Source organism: Sipha flava, unplaced genomic scaffold (assembly GCF_003268045.1).
Source record: "Sipha flava isolate LNK unplaced genomic scaffold, YSA_version1 1_pilon_pilon, whole genome shotgun sequence".
In the NCBI taxonomy this organism is placed as follows: Eukaryota; Metazoa; Arthropoda; class Insecta; order Hemiptera; family Aphididae; genus Sipha; species Sipha flava.
In genome coordinates, this window is record NW_020272783.1 from 1721747 (window position 1) to 1744938 (window position 23192).

At 26.6% G+C, this 23192-nt stretch overlaps 1 protein-coding gene across 2 annotated transcripts in view; it reads right to left on the minus strand.

Annotated features, from left to right (window-relative positions):
• Positions 1 to 23192, minus strand: part of LOC112681939 (melatonin receptor type 1A-like) — a 109031-nt gene that overhangs the window by 56160 nt on the left and 29679 nt on the right. The gene's annotated exons all lie outside the window — the stretch shown is intronic.

The following is a 23192-nucleotide window of genomic DNA, read 5'->3' on the forward strand; positions in this document are numbered from 1 at the left end:
AATTAATTACAATTGTTATAAGTTTATATAAACTAATATTTAACTGAAAGATATCTAATAAATATTCTACGACTACGCATATTATCAATATAATTGTTGTACAACCGAACATCGGGCGGCGCGTTAAATAGGCAATAATATGGCAGATGCGTGTAGGTGTTTATGTGAAATTCTTAATCATTTCGTAAGAATTATATTTTACGGGATGAAATGCCTTATGTTTTGGAATTATTAATAATTTTAGTTCGGCAATTTTCATCATTTTATGCAATCATTGTTCATATTTTTATTGGATTTAATAAATATGTGTTCATGAAATCATGAATGTGTTTGTATACAATTCTATGATGGTCAGTGGCACCTAACCCTATTGCTAGTTGTAGCAGCCGCTATGCCTAGAAAATAAGGAGTGAGTGGGTACTGTAACTTATAAGTTAAAATAATAAATTTGAGACATATTAATTATTTTTATTGTTAAAATTAATTATGATAAAATTATGTTATACATGTTTTATATTATTTCTTTGTTAATATTTATACATTATTTGTATAATACCTAAAATATTAACAAATAATGAAACAAATAAAGGTAATTTAAATGTTGAGTTTTCCGGGAGATGGGTGGGTATAGTAATATCCCAATGCATCTAAAAATCATGTCTGGGACGCCACCAATAGCGAGATACCATACTGTAGAATTAATGACTAAACATTTGATTACAACTAAATCGATGTACCACATGATAGTAATAACATGGAAGACTCGTTAAATATCGTGACTTAAACATAACGTGTTGAAATATTGTACGAATAACATGAAATGCATAGAAGAAGTCATTCAACTCTAGCCATTATTACTGTGACGACGTAACAAGTTGGTGCTTGCGACGGAATCTGAAGCGCTTGCGTGATTTCAAGTTAAACTTTGGTTTTTACGACGGAACAATAAAACACCTACACAAACACACGCACTTCCAATCTAACTCAGCACTTATGAGCTTCCATTTAAATTGTGTGGCTTACCACTAAGAGATTAACGGTTTTGTATAATTTCCTTTGAATATATACATCCACTTGACGTTACTAAAACTTACGTTATAATTTCGTCCGGCAAAATTTCAACATTTTTTTTCAAGTAAAATTTACAATCTTAATACACAAGATAATACATTAAATCAGTCAATGATAACATTAATATAGGTACATGTGACAATGCAAGAGAAGAAAGCAATCATTAACATTACTTCTAATACGATAAAAAAAAAATAAGGTTTGATATAAATTAATATTGTATGTATTATTTAAAATATCATGTGGTCGATAAAATTTGAAACAGCGAAAAGTTGGACAAAAATCATTATATTAAATGCAAAAAAATTCAAATTTCAAATGATAGATTGTTTATACACATCCTATGGTATTTGAATTTTTTTTTTTTTTTTTGACAAAACACTTATCTTAAGTTCACTTAATACTATATACAACATAACTATAATGATTATAAAACTTAGATTCATTATGAATAGTTAGATAATGTAATTAAAATGATTTCACAAAGTACGACGGGTATACGTCCCAGACGAGTTGCTAGTTTGTGGACTAGTCGGACTCGCTTGCAGAATTACAATTAAAAAAAAAAACCAATTACAAATCAATAAAAAAAATAGAATAGTAATGAAACGGGATGGATGATCTGTTATATATCCGTCATCGTTAAGGATCTCCATATAATAAGAAAATATTAAATTATAAAAAATTCCGCAACCGGTGCTTGTGGTACAGCACTTAATAATAAGAATTATAGAAAAATATTAACATCCTGGATCAAATATAATTAAAAAATATACATTAGCAGCCCCGGAAGGCTATAGGCTATTGTCACGTTACAAAGCGACAAATTAAGTTGTGTATACCTTGATTTTGGTACAATATTTTTCAATTGTGATATAGTACACTCAATGTCGTAACCACCCTTTATGGTAAATTTTATCCGGGTGCTCCTTTAATAATTAATCTTAATTAAAAAAAAATATATTTAATTTAATTCAAATGCTTCCCCCTTTTCTTTTTTGCACCTTTGGCAACCACCCATTTTGCAACCTTTAGTTGACTTAGCACTAAGTATACTTTTATGTTAACAATGACTTTAATACTTAAAATTACACGTGAAGAACTTTATGAATTTATTATAGCTAACTGTTCTATCGTACAATTTAGGAGAAAAAAAATATTGCACTAAATTATGTTTTATAATATTCGCGTGATAACTATCGTCCGCACAACAAGTATTATTCCCGCTTCTTATTTCTGAAACTCATCGTAAGTACAATTAGGTGTGTCAAAACTAAATAACTGGGAAAGAACAATCTTTCAGAAAATCTGTCCATACCAAAAATCTTTCAATCCAGTCAAGCAACACATGTCTCATAACTACCACCTATAATTGTTAGAAGAGTTATTGATTTTATTAGTTGGTCAAGACAATTTCGCATTTAAATTCACTATCAACAGTTTAAAAATGTTATAAACAATCCATTGATACAGTAAATTTAATTTTATTGAATGCCCAATTGAAGTTTCAATGGCTGGGTAATATACATGTGCATTTTGTATGTCTTATGTTATTAAGTTATAAACTACGAGTATCATTCAATATACGAGGTCACCAATTGGTATTAAACAAACATGTATCTTAATACACTATTCCTAATAGACAATACCTATATTTATTTTATATTTCGGTTATTACTCACAGGAATTTACCATACATTGTGCAATATTAAGTTTTCAAACGAATGAACATTACATTACATACCTAATCACAAGTTAGAATAAGTTCTTAATTATCAATTTATTTTTGTGTTTTCTTTTTTTCCTAGTTTATAGTGCCTGCGAATCGATTTTTTTTTACCCTGGTTTTCTTCTGTGTTATAAAAATACAATTTTTATAATGATCGGTTTACATGCTAACTATTCATAAATGCACGTGTATTATATAGATTTATGTCGGCAGACAGTGGATTGGTTTATTTTTCAATAAGTCATAAAAATATATGGTTACACCGTGACACTGAGTACCTATGTTATTGTCAACCGTATAGAGCGTTGGTATTACGATATATAAACGCGCTATTGTAGTACATGAGGGCTTAGGATTATCAGTTATTAATGGACTGATATTTTTTCAGAGCATAAAAAGACAATTTAAAAATAAATCCAGAATAATATAATCCGTTAAATAAATGCACTTAAATTATTAAATACCAATGAATCAATCTGCAATGTGGTTATACCGGTATAATATCATAATAGTTGTTGTAAGTAATTTATCCAATAAGTTGAGTCTATCAAAAATAATTCTTAATATTAAATTTAAGAAAATTAAAAGTTACATGATTATTTGATTAATTAAGTAACATATTTAGAAAAAACATCAAATCGCACACCGATATAAACGATATTAAATATTTTCTCATATTAGAAAATTAATAAATCAACTTATTCCAATATATTACCCAGCCAAACACACAACACCTTCTGAAATAATTTAATATAATAAAAAAATTACCTAACATAAAAGCACTAGAAACCAATATGATAACTAATCCTATCCTAAAAAATCTAGCAAAAAATTATTATTTGTATATATGTATATATCCACAACATTTGTTTGATACTATCGTATTTCAATGAAATATTAAGGAGTCATAATGTTTTTAGAAATAAATGTATTCAATAGTGTAGCCAGGATGGTTTTGGATGTTGTAATCCTCTCCAGTAATTTTTTCCAGCTTTAGATGAGATGGTTAAAAAGTTTTTATTTTAGCTGCCGCCTGCTGTGTATCAAGTCTAGTTGTAGAAAATATCCCAAAAACTTAAGAAATGTTCCACTTCATAATTATATATCATAAATAATATCGATAATACTTGGTTGTATATATATATATATAAGAATAAAGTATGGAAATTTGATGCAGTTGTCATTAATTGATTTATAATTATATTGAAATGATTGTAAAATGAGATATGATGGTGTTGACTTACTGCTAAATCAAATTTATCAGCCATGGGCTCGATGTTCAAGCAATAATTATTCCTCAATTTAATTATTTTAAATTGCATTTATACTAATTCAATTATTCGAAGAAGTTTTTTCTAACATAAAATTACCAGGAACTAATAAAATACTGGTTCCAAGAAAAGGTTCCTCGTTGTGTTAATTGTATTAATTAACATACATTTAAAAGTAATGTGATGAACTATGGTGTTTGAAAAAAATTTCTGATCCATATTAAACACATATTAATCTTAGTTATATAATTGTAAATATTCATAATACTCTACGGTATATTTAAATGATTAAAATATGAAACAAAAAATATATATCATCTATCTTTATCTAATCTTAAACATTTTATAGTTGATAGAACTGATTAATAAGATTAACCAACTTAGGAAACCAAAAAAAAGTACTTAATGAAAATTAAAAATTAATGCACTGTTAATTTTACTTAGAATCTGTGATAATAGAATATAATATTAAAATCATTAATTAAGTTCGAATAAAAAGTATTAAATATTATACACAGTAAAAATTAACTTATTGTTCTTCTTTTTAGATCATTTTTCATTTATTTATTTAAGATATGAATTAGATTATATTGTAGATAAAAATAATAAAAAACTGATTTATATAACAAAGATTGTATGAAGTAGAAATAAACGATTATGGCTAACAATGAAAAATAATTGATTATATTTGTTAAAAAGTTAACCACTATATATATTATTAATATAGCATAATTAACCATATTTTTTTTTAATTTTCAATCTACTCTAACACTTTGAGTGATTTTATTTATTTTGAATAGACCTAAAACCTAACTTTCAATTATTTTATTTTTGTATATTTTAGATTTTAATAATTTACTTTTATTTGGGACACAATATAAATGACTCATAATTAAAGATGTATATTTTTAAGTATTTGAACTTTAATTTCTTAATATCTCCAACTTAATATCTTGTTAGCGCTACGGTTATTTATATTCATTCAATGAGTATAATATGAGTCTTAAATGTTATATATTTCCATTGCATTAAATGATTTAATGAGAAATAGCTTTAAATAACCTTTAAAATTGTGAATCGAGGTCAATTTAATTAATATAACTTATTAATGTTTAATTAATAAGAGAAATAATTTTAATAAAAAGGCAGACAAATTTATTGAATTTATAAACGAAGACTTGCATTTAAACGCTTGAATTTTTTTTTTTTTACTATCAGCTGATCAACATTTACCTACGGTGGACAATAACTCCGTAGTACAGTCGTCCAGAGTCAAATACAACAATATTCAAGTAATGTTTTACTGTGATTTTGTCACTAAAATCTCCGATGTGTGACATATGATACCATTGGATGCGATTTAAAGGCCCATATAACATTGATCGAATCGATGGTTGCCAAGGAAATCGGAATTCAAATCTTCACTTTAACAGTTTTCGATTTCTTAAGTACCACGACTCTTTTACATTTCCACCAACTAAAAAACTATTCTTTTTCTCGGAGAGCCTAAAGGTTGATTTTCTTTTTTACCGTTTTTCTTAAGTGACCTATTACATTTTCAGCTTCTTTGTTGAAGCAAAAACGATCAACAACCAGCCGTACCGGGATCGTCCGCACAAAAATCGCCATGGTGGTTAACAAATATATCGAATATAAATTTTATTGTAATTGATACATTGCCAAGGTCATTGTTCCTAATTGCATATTCTAATATGTTTTTAACTATGTTACACTTGTGTCTTCCTTAGACTCGTTATTGTATTGTATTCGTACGAACAATATTTAGTGCATTCTCCATTGTCCGATGAAGCGATGATATGACGTACATCGATTAATAACTGTGCGTCAGCCGACAGCAGTCCGGTGAATGAACATAATCTGATTTAGGTGGATTATCCCCATCTTATTACATATACCGGAAATGCTTTATTGGATGCTTTAACCTAACCCATCTATTTCGTTCGATGAATTCCAAATAGTTTGATTATCTTGATTTCCGTCGAAGCCGTGAATATTACACCACCTCGGGCATACCATTGAACGAGTAACGGAACTGGTAGAAACAGCCAAACGTAAACTGTTTACATATTTTCACTAAATAGACATGAAGATTTTAATATACATTATACTATTACGAATAACATGATGAATTACGAAATATATTTTTTTTAGAATTTACTTGAATGGTTTTATTTAATTAGATATTTATAATAGATACTTGTTCGATTTTTTTTTTTTAATACAATAACCTAATTAATATTAAACAGCTATATATTTTACAGTTAAATCCTTCGTATGATATCTTAATTATTATTTTTTAAAAGAAATTTTTATTTTTATTTTTTAAGAAATCCTTTCGAAAATTTTAGTTATTGTCCTACTATGTGATTCAGTTAAATAAAAGTATAGATTTTCTTTAGGTTTTCCATTTGTTGTGTAACTTTAAAATTAATAAATTAATGTTTAAATAGAATAAGAATAAATCGCGTGTTATTATGTTCATGTATAATTGTATGTATATAACAGGTTTTTTTTTTAATAAGTGCACGATATATTATTTACTTTCAACGAATAAAAACTTTTATTTTAATTCTAAAGTTATGAAATTTCAAGTATATATACAGTGAATACTATTATCAATCATTAATAAAAACTTTTCCTTGACTAATTTAATTTCAAAATCTTTCATACTTATTCAATAGTGTTCCTTTTGGGTAATTCACTTTCTTGCGAATAAAATAAAGAAAACTATTTGCTTCATCTTATATTATTTATAGCCATATTTATTGATTTATTTATCCCTTTTATTATAAAGAAAAATAAAAGTATTAAATTATATTCATGTAACCAATTTTTATAAAATGTTGAAGTATTTTATTTTTTATTTCAACCTTTATCAAACAAATGCCATTGTATACACACAGTCCATGTCATAAGTAGACTAATGAAATTATTTATTTATTTCAACGACATTCGGCTCAGATTTATTTATTAAATCCTTAAATGACCATTTTTTTTTCGATTACATTTTTTGTTGCTTTATTTGTTTTTGATAAATTGAGAGTGGATAGATAAGAAATAATGTAACTGATGACAAAAGAATTTTTTATCTATATATTATTGTTTTATATTATAATTATATATTTTATATAATATATAAAATATATCTATATAATATTATCTATATATTTACTTACTGATATACTTACAGGACGAACTACTTTTAATTGAAAGGTTATTTTTTATTATTTTATCTGTGCTCCATATTTTAAATCCTTAAATTTAAATTATTTTTAATAAATGTGTAATACAATTATTATTCTAATTTTGAGTTCGATTGTTATAAGAAAGGTTAGAATGAAATGTATGAGTTTTGAAAATATATTATTTATTCTGAGACGTTACCATTTAACATTGGATCCTCATAGTGATTCTTAAGGTACTTAATTACTGCAAGTAAATTAATTCTATTTAATAACATATTATAGAATAATTCTAAGACGTAGAAAACCAATTATTCGTACCGATTTCAATTCATTGATTTTGATTCACCATCATTGAATGAGTTGATTGTAAATATATGTTAAGGTGTATGACCGCATGGTAGTGAGTGTTGACAGTTACCGGAGTATGTTGACATTTACCGACCATTTTGGTGAATGTTATCAATTATTTCAAATATCTCTCAATGCGAAAACCAGTATTTGTTGACATGCGCAATAGTATTTAATGAATGTCTGATAACATATAAAAAATATCTTTCATATTTTTATCCGTTACTAGCCGACCCGTCACAGCTTTGCCCATGATTGGTTGTTTATTTTACCTTCGGATCATGATATGTAGAATTTTTTATTCAAATATTATTGTTTAATATGATCGGCAAGTAAATATAAAAAAACGGTTAAAGAAAACGGATTGAAATTTTTCTAGCGTTATAAATGATAAAAATAAATACAGATAAAAAAGAAATAATTTATGGTTGATAAAGAATTTGATTGAAGTTGATGAAGAAAAAAAAAGAAAAAAAAAAGAATTAAAATAAGAATTTTATAAGACTTCTGAGTATATGATGTTTTTTGTTGTATTTCCTGTTGAAATTAAAATCATAAGATGATTCGAGTCCCCAGTTCGAGAAAATGCCACGTATAATTGCCCATGTGAAAAGCACTCTGTACGAAGATCTACGCCAACGTACTTGAATGTTTGACCTTGCGCTTTATTTATGGTAATGGCAAAAGAAACTTTAACCGGGAATTGAAGCCGTTTGAAAGAAAACGGTAAGTCAGAGGGAATCATGGGAATTCTTGGAATAAATGCAATTTCTCCTTTCGCTGGCCCTGTAAGAATTACGGCTTTTATAATATTATTTCGCAACGATTTTATTTGTAATCTTGTACCGTTACATAAGATCCTCAAATTGGTATAAAACAACTTTACCGTCAGCGCAGCAAAGTCCATGGGTTTCATCTTTCCATTTTTTTGCATGGCACTTAGGACATAATATAGTCATTCGTCCAATTTGAAGCGCTTTAATATTTAAATAATCAATCTCGGATTGATAATATAGGTACATTCACAATATAGGTACAATTGTTTTTAATTTTGTATGAACTTTTATAAACTTTTTTACTGACAAAAGTGGTACTAAAACCTTCAGCAGAGTGTCGGGTTTCAGCCAAAAAAATTTTCAGCCAAATCGGTTCAGTAGTTTTCTCGGTTAGCGCGGTCGAAGAAAAACCCTTACAATTTTATATATAGTATAGATAGATAGATTAATTTTTTTTTCGAATATAATATTATAAACTGTTATTAAACAGTTTATAATAGTTTTATAACAGTTACTGTTGTGCTTGGTTTAGAATACGCGACTATACTGACGAAGATTTATATTATATTATCTAGATAACTATCGGATTTTCTCATGCGATAACATTACCGACATCGTCCAAACGTCTTGAATGCATATTGTGACTGGGCGATAATGTCAAACCTAATCGAAAATGTTATTGATCCTACAAAATAATACAAGAATACCTTTTACATACATCGTGCTTAAAATGTAGTCAACAATTACCAAACACTGATTGTAAATGTCAACAATCACCGGTGTATGAACGCGTTAAAATTATTTTGTCAACATTTGCCTACTGCGGTCATACACCTTTACATATATACTCTAACAAATCGAAGTTCTTATAGGCTTATTGTTGTGGTTATATATATAAAAGACTTATTGTCCCAATTTTATGCGCTTTGATAGATTTTTTTTTCAATATGAGTTTTATCAACTTTATAATATTTAAATATAACATGTAATTTGAAAAAGTATAACTTAATGAATTTTTATATGAATTATTGCAGTTCTTTGGTAGTGTTGATTCGAATTTAATTAAAGAATAACGATGAGGGAAAAAAATATAAGAACAAGAAAAAACGACAAAGTTGATACTGTTTGAGCTTAAATAGGAAGCTTTTGTGCCAAACTTAGTTAATAAGGCTTATTTCGTAATAAGGAGAACTCTTGAACAATATAATATTTTATCACTGCAAAAATCTATTATGTCGATTAAATGTATAGTGGATTTGATGGATAGCTGAATGATTGTCAGAAACCCAACTATATTCCTGGTTTTTTATTACTTTGAAGTTAGTAAAATTTACATAGTTTCCGAACTAATTGTTCACAATTTTTTTTTGTGACAAAAAATACTTACGTTGAAAGTTTCACGGAGTGGCTAGCTAGATTTTTTAATGATGAATAAATTGTAGAAATAGCCATTTGATGTTAGATTTTCGTACCAAATTTTAATACAATATATAAGTGTTTAGCTTGGTTTTTACTCCGTTTAATATCAAAATTTTTGTACAGTTAAAACATTCGGGCAACGTGATCGACAAAGAAAATGGTTGTATCATATCGTATTGCCTTAAGACAATATATATAAGACACCATGCGTGTTAAACTAATGATGTTAAAAAAAAAAAAAAATGTAAAAAGAAATAACAATATAATAAATACAATCCCAACTTTTGTTTTTTTTTCCAAAATCTTAAATAATATATTATATCATGTTTCTCATTATATAAGCCACTTATAATAACAAATTATAAATACAACTGATTGACTGAAATATGTATTTTAAACATTATATCAGTTTCAAATATTGTCAAAATAATATTATTGATAGTTTTTTTGCTAGACTTTTTTACGCAAGAAAAAAATATTTATAAAGTTTTAATTTAAATGAAACAAAACTGTTGATACACACACACACACACACACATATATATATATATATATATATATCATTGTATCACAATGAAGTATCAGGAAATAATATAAATAACATCAATGAACAATTGGATACAGATGAAACTATATTTAAGTATTATAAATATCCTATTGGAATATAACTTATAAAATTAAAAATTTTCAATTTTCTAGTGTTCTTTTGGATAAGGCCAGCCCTAAAAGAAATGACATAATGACAAGGGTCACGTTTATGAAGAAAAATATCCAATAACAAATAGTGTTGTTCTGTAGAAAACGCATATAGATTTGACAATATTGTATTAGATTATGACGTCCATGCCATTTTAATAATTTATTGCTGAATACATAAAAACGCAGTCATTCAAAAAATGTACGTCATATCGAAATAAGAAAATTTGAAAATTAACATAATATTGTATACTAACACGTATCAAACAATAAATGCGCTCATCGATTTTGAGTGGCTTGTAGTAGTATTTATTTACCGTTGTTTTATAATTATATCATTATGTGTATATAAATAATTTATTTATTACTGAATTGTTTTTTTTTCCTCCACAAATAAAAGCCTAAAGTGTACAAGTTTTAAAATATATTTTCCTACTTGATGCAGACCAATTAAATTGGACGGCGCCTTCATATATCAATGGTAAAGACTCACATAGTATTCAATGTATATTTCTGTGTTTAAGTGTATACCAATAAAAGTTTCTATGTGATATTTTCGACCATTACAGATAATATTTTGTTAAGATTCTGATCAAAGATAAGGAGTATATAAACTAACAAAATCTTTCTGATGCGATACAAATCTATTTGCTAAATGAATCTTATTATAATATGATTTTAGTAATGGTTACTGAATACGGTCTACTGTCTTTATTTTGAAAGGTATAAAATGTGATTTATCGTTAAAATTTAAGCCAAGTGCTAAAGTCAGGTGATCCACCGATTTTAAATTTAAAAAATCGTATAAAATTCGGTTTTTGAGAGTTATATAAAAGATGAGAACACTCTACTTTTGTTTTTTTATTGTACCACATATTATTGATTTTCTATATATCTTGAACTAATGAGATGGCTACCACGTTATCTATTCTGGTGATGAAAAATCAGAATGGTAAAATCAAGTATGGCCATATGACGTTTCCAATTATATCAAATTCATTTCTTGCAAAGAGATAAATAAAAAGCGGTGAGTATCATTTTTGAAGGAATAGGTAGTCACTCTTGGAAATTATTTTCAGTATAATAAACAGGTTCACCATTTTTTCTTAGGTTCACTTTGAAGTTTGGTTCACTTGCGTTTTTTTTTTTTTTTGTTGTTGTTATAGCAACAAAAAACTACAACTGACCATTCAGGCCTTAACAAGTGAACTGATACTTCCCTTTCCTTTTTTTCACGGCAAAAGGTAGTCTATATTCATCTTCAAAGTCTAATCTATCCTTGTACTCAATTTCATTACAATTAATTTAGCTATTCTTAAGTTATAAATGGTGTAAATAACCTAACTTTGTTTATATATACATATAAAATAATATAATAGAAGATGTATAAGAAATGGATTATAAATTATGAATAAACGATAACATTATAAAAGTAATTGAAAATAGAATAAAGCATAAGAACGGCAAAGATATAAAGAATTAATGAATAAAATTAATAGAGACACAATATTTAAAAAAGAAAAATGGTTAGAATAAAAGTGTCAAGAAAAGGAACAATTGCTAATGAATAACCGGATTGATTAAGAATCCTCGAAAGCAATGAAATATAGTATTGGAAAAGGATGTTAACATGGACATAACACCGTATCAACGAAAGCGTACTCAGTGAAATAAATAAACGCAGATAGATACTCAAAATGATCGAATCACGACGATGGAACATAATTGGTCACATATTGAAGCACGGAAACGAACTAGTATGTAGAGTAATAGAAGGGAACAATATAGATAAGAGGGACTGCAAAAACTGAGGACGTCAAAATATTAATTTGTCGAACAAATGATCTCCGATACTAGACTATCAGGCTTTACAAAACTGAAGAAGTTACCTGGAATCAAGTAAAAGTGGAAAATGCATATCTGACTGTAAAACCAACCATAAGGTTGAAAACGAGAAAGATGAAGAAAGATATCTTTAACTATTTCGAATACTCAATTTTGTCTTAGGATTAGCTGAAGGTGTTTTACAAATTCACGAATATTTACCTTTCTCTATTATTAAATAAATTAAAAAGATTAAATTTCCGTTTTTCCCTCGTTTCTTAATTTAATGAATATTCTTCGGACAAATGTTCACTTTATAGTCGGAAGCACTTTTATAAAGTTTGACTACGTAATAAAAATAAATCACTATTCTAAAATTGTTTTATTTTATTTGTCCAGCACTCACAAAAAATCCAGAACCTACGCTTATTATCATATATATTGGTAGTATTTAACACCATAAAATTTCAAAAACACAGTGTAATCCTTGACAACTATTGACGATCATTTTAATATAATTATACATTTATATTTAATCAGAGAATACATTTGTACACACTAAAATTATAAGATTTGACATGTTGATTAAAAATGTTGACTGCACATTTTTTGATATCTATAACTTTTTCATAATAAAACGTAGTTGCTTTAACAATTAAAATTTATATTTTATTAATTAGAACAGAAATTTCACAAAACAATATAAAGATTCTATTTATTTATGAACAATTCAAGAGTTTTTAATTTTCTTAGTAACAAAAATACAGCAGCTTTTTCTTAAGTATTGCTAGTTTAATAAATTTGAGGATACACTTTTAAATAAAAAATGTATTCTGAACCGGAATATATCGTTTTGAATAGTGATTATATTTTTTGTGAAAAAAATACGACATGAAGAACGTATTTGATTTGCATTGAAGCACGTACACGTAAAAATCATTCATAATCCTTCTAGTAAACTATAATTGGAATAGAGCAATAAATTTATGATCCAATATATTATTTTTCAAGGTTTTGAATTTTATTTTTACATAATAAAAAATCAATCATTGATGAAAAAATAATAACTCTTATATACATAAAAAAACAATCATTTTTTATGGAACAATTTTCTGACGGCAATATTGAACTTTTTCACTGATTTTTCTTAAAAAGTTATTTCAAATAATCTATTGCGTATCCCTATATTACCCATTTTTTCATTTTTTTTTTTTTTTTTTTTTTTTTTAAGCGAAGAACAAATTTACTGTGTGTTTGTATATATATATATATATAAAATAGGCTTTTTTTGTGATTCAATTTTCTGATTACACTATTGAACTTTTTAAGATTTTATTTTTATAAAGTTGTACCAAATACTCCTTTAAGTAATTTCACATCATCTATTATTTAAATTTTTGGTCTAAGAAAGAGAGAAAAGACAATGTATTATATTATTTAAATTTTAATATTTTTTTGTGAGAATTTAGACAAATATTAACAGTTGTTCGAGCAGAATACTATTTGATAAAATAAATGCGATTCTAAAGTAATCTACGAATTGGTCAAAAGTTAAACAATTGTCTCTTACTTAAAATATAACAGTCATATTAACGAGAAATATTTGCGCTGGAGAAATATTCTAAATCACTCCCAAAAAAAATAGTAGTGGAACTTTCAATTATATATATTATATATATGATATATCAAGATCTTTTGATTTGAATTATTTGTCAGTATAATATTACATTCAGAGTTTTATCGATATTAAAATTAATATAGAATCGTATGAATGGCCAGTACCTACTTACTTTCCAAATTCACTAAATACATGAATATTTCTAGTAGTAAAATAAAGTAAAATAAAAATAAAATATATGATAATATCAAGAAGATTAATATAATAAGAGAAGATATTATCTTCTATTAATATTCATATTTTAATTATTATATCGTAAAATGTGTATAGAACTAATTGTAAATAAATAAAAAAACAACTATAGTGCGCTTTTTTAGATCAAATTTTTTTATATTGTTTTCGTAATTATTCTAATTTTAAATATTAAAATATCTCCCAGGTGAATGAATTCCACCTAATTTAGCTATCTATATATTAATTAATACCACAGATAATATACTCTTCATCTTTAATTTTGTAAGTACCAATATTGAGTTCACGTGAAATTTAATATTATACAATTTAATTTCAAAGGATAAGAGTAGTTTCAATTCAAAATCAAAGCGTTGTAACTGAAAATTAAATAATTAAATTAAATTTTAAATTTCAATAACAATGATAAGATCAAGAGTATATGATTAATTTGTACCTGTATGAAAATAAACAGTTCTTTAAGTATAAAGTTCAAAGAAACATTTACCAATCGTATTTGATCACGAAGACTGAATTTAACGATACATTTTCCTTATTTAATTAATAAATTAACATATTAATGTTTTCACAGTCTATATTACTTTTTTACTTTTAAAGTATAGGTTCAAATGATATGAAGTAGGATTAATAATGGTAGTATACTTACAACCAACTTATTAATTTTTAATATTGTTGGGGTTTATAACTTATTGTGTAGAACAAAACAAACCAATTTTCAAAATGATTATACAAGAAATTTATCCAACAAAATATTCTATTTTTGGTTGTATTATTTTATTGTTTTCATAAACTTAATACAATTATTAATTATGTTAACTACAAAAATGAAATTATAATAATGTAAATTATTTATAAGTTCAATGTATGTATAATACATTTCAATGAATGATATTGTTGGCGAAGTATACTCCGCTAACTTATTTATATGATTAAAATATAGGTATTTATTTAAATTTATATTGTTCTATCCATCCCCTTAATGGATATAACGCGTTTCTGTGGACATTTACTTAAAAATGCCAACACAAGTTTACCATTAGTAATGATTTAAATCACGAGAGTAGTTTAATGGGGTGTTATTCATCATATTATGATTTTACATCATATTTAAATTATAGTTTGGATTTTACGGTAGTTCATAATAATTATAAATTAAAATAAAGGATCAGTAATTTATGATTTTAGCTTATATAAAAAATGTTTATTGTTTTATAAAAAAATCTGGATACTAAATCGGTTTAAATATTACAAAAATAATTTAAACAAATGAAAAACTATACTATTTTTTAAACGGTTTGATGTCAAAATAATATAATTTTATTTATATACTAAAGTATTGTTTACTGAACATCGAATGTATAGCATCACTAAAGTTTTTGACAATTTAAAAAAAATATTATAATTATTAAAACCATAATTTATTTTTTATACTAGTTTATAATTTTTTACGTCGACCTTTGGATCTTGTCGTTTACAGAGTAAATACGTATTGTATAACAGCATTGGTATTAATCATTATACTGCGCATTGTTATAAAGGGCGTAATCTATTTTCGATTTGCTTAGGATCTAATTCCCATTAAAACTCAGTGGGCACAGGAAAAAATATAATAACGAGTAGTTACATATGGGTCACGCGGAATAAGATTAATGTGAGATGACTGGAATATTTAAAGTATATTTATGTATAAACGCGCAGATTTATTCTGAAGAAATTAAGCAAATTTAACAACGTTTCCATGTTGTGCTATAGAATGTACTCCAACTGAAATCCGTCCTTTTTTCTCTTCTACGAACAAATACGCTCGAACACAATAGTAAACCGTCGTATTGATTTCTAATAAATACGCCGTTGTATATACACGGAAAACTACGTAAATAAAACATAACAGCGGATTTAAATCTTTAAGATATTTATAAATTATGAATACCTAGTTCCAATAACAATTCACCGCGCTAACCTTGAGTTAATTAATTATTTAACTCTTCGAGAACGTTTTGATCGCGTGCTAAGTACAGGAACGTTAAAACTATTGACGTATAGCAAATTCAAATGTCATATAGTCAAGAAACATGCGAATGACCTGGTTTAAAAAAATGTATAGATTTATTCATACTGCAGTTAGAAATCTGCAGGGACTGAGGTTGCAATTTAATTCCGGAACGGTCATCCAGAGGAGTGTTTAAAATTTCTCACCTCACAGTTTATATTAATCATTAAAATATCAGTTTGAATAAACATTCCATATATTTTCATAGTAAAAACATTAGAAATACGATTGATACTATTTTTTTAATTTTTTCCGTATACAATTTATAAATTGATAAGCGACGATAATAATATAGCTATGCAATTAAATAAATCAAATTTGAGATAAATTCAGGATTATTAAGACCCGGGAACCGAAAAAATGTCATGGGAAATTATAATACATCATTTGCTCTGTCCCGTAAACACGTACTGCTTTTTATTTTATGGAAATAAAACCGCGTACACGCTCAGCCGGACGATGATGATACCAATCCGAAGGCCGAATAAAACCATTTCAAGTAGTCGGCCAAAACATTGAAATTAATTGAAATGAAATGCGATTCAAGAAACTGATATGATTTGGAATGGTCGCAACCCAATTGTATAAAATTATTATTATGGTGTTAATATTCTATTACATCATAATATTACACCTTCCCGTATTTTAGGAACAAATAGATTCGTAATATTATTACTTGATTTCGTTAACCCATACACGATTGTCATCCAAATTACTATCGTCGTTGACGCATACAAATCACTACGAGTTCTGTTCAATAGAAACGCACGTTTACCGTCTACCTGGAAATCCTAAATGAATCTTCAGATGTATTACGAGCGTACATTAAGACGACCACCGCACAACTAAATGTTTATAGTGTATGTGCGTGTGTTTGTAAGTGTGTGTGTGTGCGTAGGCATGATGAAATATATAAATGGGAGATCCCGCCGCAATGAACTCTCATTAACTTATCGACTTGCAGCTGGTAATTTCCAAGTTTGTATAATACTTGGGCCGGACGTTAATTTACCTGAAAACTCTGTAGTGCAAAAACATATACATACCTATTCATTGTACTGTCGGCATGTAAATTGCAATCACGCTAAGAAGTGTACGCCGCCAAACTGGCGTCGGAAAATGGCGTTATGTAAATGCTAACACTTTATATATATATATCTATATATAAGTATATATTAGCTGAATACCCGGGCTTCTTACGAAACAATCTTCGCCGAGACATAATTTTTAATGGATTTCTAATTTAATTTCTAATTTTTAACTTGCACTATTTATAGCCTGGTATGATGTAACCGATGGCTATAAAACAAATAAGAACGAAATTTCAAATAAATTCGTATGGCAGTTTTGGTTGTTTGCAGAGTAACCCGGTTTCGCATCATGAAACTGTCTCGCTGGTTACAATATTTTTTAAAATCCCTTCTTATTGCACGTTTGGATTATCGGAGAGATCACAAAAAATGTCACAAGATGTCAAAGTTCAATTTCATAAATTTCGTCATTTTTGAGATGTAGAGATTGCAATTATATATATATATATATATATATATATATATATATTATATTGCAATATCATGATAGTATGCGTAGATCCCCATAAGTTTGTATGTCAGCCTAATGTTGGATTTTCAACTTTATCTCTACCGTAAATGGCGCAGCTCAAAATATAAGTACAAAAGAAGAGTTACAAGATTTACTAAACAGTATCAACATTTCAAATAAACAACGAAAAATTAATGAACTTAAGAATGACATTAATTAAAATTTTACATATATATAAATATATAAAATATACATATTCAAGGCAAATCATTTGTAATTAAAAACTATTGGAAATAATTTTAAGGGACTAAAGACTATAAGCAGTTCCTCAGTATTCTTTGCATTCAAAAATTATCAGATGTTTTCAATTTTATTTTAATGATTTAACCACAAAATGTGAAATTCGAAGAACATTTTTTTCTGACAATGTGATTGCATTTGTCTACAGATTAAAACCGATGAAATTACTTTCTTTGGCATTCTATTGATCCATGTGATATTTTCTAAGAATATTTGTAAACGTTCTTTTCGTAAGAATATGTATAAATATATGTATAATGTATATGCTTTACGAACATATAAAATAATGCTGTGTGAAAACAAATGCGGTTATAAGAATGTAGTAATTCCACCTTCCTACGAAATCACTACAGTTTATCGTCCATTATTCATTAACGAAAGACCAATTAAAATGTTTTATTCATTATTTCTTTGGAACGCTGTAATATAATTTATGACTAACGTTCTGGCAAAAATAACGGAGTTTTATGCGTTAAATTCTTTAAAACCTATAAAATATTTGTCATAAAATCGTGACACTATCATTATTGTGTCCGTCGTTCTAAAATACGGCATGAGTCATATAACAAAATGTTAGTATCATGGACATTGTTCACAAAATAAAAGAAAGAAGTATGAATAAATAAAATATCTACATGGTTTTAAAATGTAAGTATTCTTTTTTGTTCTACTTTCGTTTTTTTCATTTCTTGACCTATTTCATAACATTTTATGCGGATGTTTTTTTTTTATAGATTTTACATTAAATTCTACTAAACTCTTGAAAACAAACTGTTGTGAAGTATTAAGTTTTTAAATTTATCCATGATTTGTTAACATTAATAATCAAATGAAAGTTACCAATAGTCAACGTTTTCAAAGCTAATAAAGAAAAACTGTAACAAACAAAATACATCTAATTGGTATTGAACAGGGCTCGGAAGTTAATGCAATCATTTTTCGATTTGATTGCCATTTTGTTGATTTTCCTAATTTATAATACGATTTTAAATATTATTCACACATAATAATTTTTTATTACGTAAATAAAAATAAAATAACGATAGGAGACATGTCAAATATTAATATCTGTCAGAATAAAATAATAATTTATGGTTAAGGTGTATTTACATATAACCGCCTCGTGTCTACACCATCCATTCAGTATAGATGTAAGTGTATTTACACATAACTGATTTGTGATATCTGTTCAGTATTAGACATCAGTGAAAATTGTTTTATCTACGTCAACAAACTTCAGTGTTGTACATTAGTATGGAATGCACGTTTGTACAATTTTAATTTTGTGTTGTGATAAAATAATTAATATTAAATTACAATTTGTGCACTAATAAATTTGAGTACCTATTTTTATTAATTGTTTTATTATTAATTATTTGAGTAAAAATATGGCAAGAACATATAAAGGAACATATATAAAGGAACTTCTTAGATTAGAACTAGATGACATAGAAGATTAAGCTGTAACGCTGGACGGTTGTGTGCAAATAGATCTTTATTTGGAGTTTTGTCGATTGTGATAATAATGGTGGAAATATTATTCAATTAATAATATTACAAAATATTCATATTATTACAATTCACGAGTTTTTATTTCCTCGAAACATATTTTTATATTCGTAGAAAATAACCCAATTACTAATAAGACCACCGATTAGATAAACTATATAAAAAAAAATTATAATAATAAAAGAACAGAAAATTTATCCATTTAAGAAACAATGTTATTTTAAACATGCACTATTAATGTTTGGGGAAGTAGAGCGCAGTTTTTCCGTGTACGTAAACTTCCTATCCTCAAATCGGAGATAATTCGAATTTGAGAATATAGAGAAATTAATTGTCGTGCAGTTCAATAATTTTTGTTGGTAGGCACTTAAATGATCAGATTAAAACCAAAATTACAGTAGATAGTAAAAAAGACTTGTCCAAATTTTTTTTTTTAAATAGTTATTTTGATAAATAAAAATGTTGATTGCAACTTATAAGTGCAATTTTGTGTATTTTTATAGTAATAATGCAATTTTTATGGGCAATTTTAGATATTTTTTACTGCAATTATGCTATCAATTTTAATGATTTTTAGTGCGATAATTTCCTAATAAATAATGATGAAATTAATTTCAAGTAAACTGTGAGATAAAATTTTTAGTCAACATTTTTTTAATAAAATTTGAATACTCTTTATGCGCTTAAATGTATCATTTTAGAATACAATAATTCAATCAATGGAGAAAAAATTGTCCTGCGAGGGCAGTACCTATTGTATCGGAGAGTAGATTTATTTTTCAAACGTGCTTATACGAAAAATAAATGAAAACAGATTTGTTGACGGATGACACAGTAATTAATAATTAATTATTAATTAATTTGTCAAAAATTCAAGGAAAATTATACTAATGTAATATCTATTGTAATATATCATTTTTATTATTACTGAAAATTATATTATGAGTACGTTTATTTAATAACTCTCCCTTGGTACACTTATGGCTACGTCACTGGCTGTATACGACAACTGTACATATTGTATGTAATATATTAATATATAACATATGTGAACGTAATAAAAAATTATTATTAAATGTACGCATTATATAATTATATTATATCGTATACGTATCTAAGACGATCGACTGCTTCAGCGGTATTTTATAAACGAGCCTGTATGAATCAGTTGACGGCAGTCTCGGGAACATATCAATACTTCCACTCATAACACTCGCATACAGTGAAATTTAAATAAGTCAGCCTTCAAATTTATGTTTTCGAGAAGTCTAAAATAATCTAATATCATTGATATTGTTAAGAGTGTGGCAAAATATAGATGGAGAGTCGTAGGAGCTGTAAAGTAACTTTTGATTTCGATTTATCCTCGGTGTGGTCGTGTACACGATTATCTGGACGCCTGTGTGTAAGTATACATAATAAATTATAACCACGTGTGACGAAAATGAAATACGATATTTCATTACGGAGTGAACCGATGTTCGATCAAATTTAAATTAATGTTTTGATGGAAAACATTTTTTTTTTTTTATTTCAGTTTTTGGTTAAAAATATTTAGATCAAAAATATAATTATTTTTAATACATATTATTTTGAAACTAAATTATCTTCTGTACCCAGCCGAAAAAAGACGTATGTATTGTATTTTGGAAAAAATTTACTACAGATGACGTTTAATCGTTGTAACCGTTTTGGACGAAAACGTTGCCGTTGAACATCGATCGAATGTCGATGAATCGGAATTGATTGCAGTCACAGGTGGCGAAATGCGACAGCATGCAGAAACTACAGTTATAAGCCGGCAATAGTGAACTCTGAATCGAAAGATTTATTGACACAGAATCATTATAATAGCTGCTTACATCAATGAAATAGTCACTAAATCAGTTTTCAACCATTAAAATAATATTTCATTTATCACGTTCCATACCACTGGATTTCGTATATTGCTCCCACAATTTAGCGCTACAGTATTTATTTGACACGCCGTTTGTTTTTATTACTCAAACAAATATTTGAAAACATATTGTTTTAAACGTCAGTTTAATGGTACCAAAATCAAAACGTTATGTTGTGTTATTTTCTTAACAATCATTTTCGTATTGTTTAATTAGTGGCGCCGAACCAAAAATATGAAGTGTGTTGACTGCCACACCTTTGAATGGTGAATAGAGGTGGTCTGAGGACTGAGAACTTTAAGATTAAAAGTTTAGTTCTGTGATCAAAAAACCGGTCTATAGTAGTAATTAATTAGAGCAAGGAGTTTTTCAAGAAGTTACACATAGGCTATTAATGTTAGCATTGAGTATATAAACTATACTGAATGGTAAATATTATATTGATTGTATATCTAGGTAATTTATGGAGTTTATATGTGAGAACTGTGTACAAATAATCATATTAAGTGTGAATGATATGTAAACTATAAGTATTAAGCAGTAATAACTGTAAGTTATACCGCTCAATTTTTAGAAAATCTCTCTTATGTGTCAGTTAATCCATTATATAAACAACGTGGTACGATCGCAAAAGTTTAATATTAACAATTTTATTCTTAAGTGAATATTTGAATTAACCAGTCATTTAAGTAAAATTTTTAAGATGTATTTATATATATTAATTTATTGGCCACTAGTGAATATCTACAAAGTACATTAGAAAAAATACAATTACTTAGAATTGAAAAAATCAACCATTTGGTAAAAGATAAAAATAAATGTATAGGTTCTAAAGCTAATGAATTAGCTTAACTATTCTATTGTCATTAGCCAGGATAAGAAAAGAGAAAATAATAAAAGGAGAAAATATAGCAGATGAACAATTCAGGGAACAACTAATATGTCTTTCAAACATTTTATTTACTATACAATAATTGACATTTTAAGTACACAGATAGTAGAACGATTCAATGATCAATCAACTACATTTTACAAAGGCTTAACACTTTTCTAAGAAAAAAGATTAAAAGAAATAGCAAAGCAGTTAAATTTATCTACTGATGCTTTTGATTGGTTTGAAATAATCTAAGGGAAATTTGTAAAACCAATGATTTAGGACATTAATATAAACAATTTTTAAATTCATATTTTATATTTTAAAAATGAATGACACTGCAGGATAAAATTCACAAATTAGATAAGATCGATGGAGAAATAATCAAATAATAATATAGAAAATGATATTGATTCAGAAGATTTAGATTTGTTAACAATTCAAGGAGAAATTTTGATGGTTTCTAAGGTGTATAACTAAAATTGTATAACTATAAAATATATTTTTAACCTTACAGGTATCAAGTTCTTCTCATGAAAAAAGTCTTTTCTAAATTGAAGCTAATCAAAAATTGATTCAGGATTAATATAAGTAAGAAGATATATTAGAGTCACTTACGTTTATTTATGTGAAAAATACATTAACATTAATAATGAATGGTAATAAAACCCTTACTTTTTATAGTACTAAACTTAACATCTATTATAAAAAATTAATTCAAAATGTTTTTTTTCTTTTAATTCATAATGTATAAAAATATAATATGTATAATAATATAATGTTTTATGTTAATATAAATATTACAATGA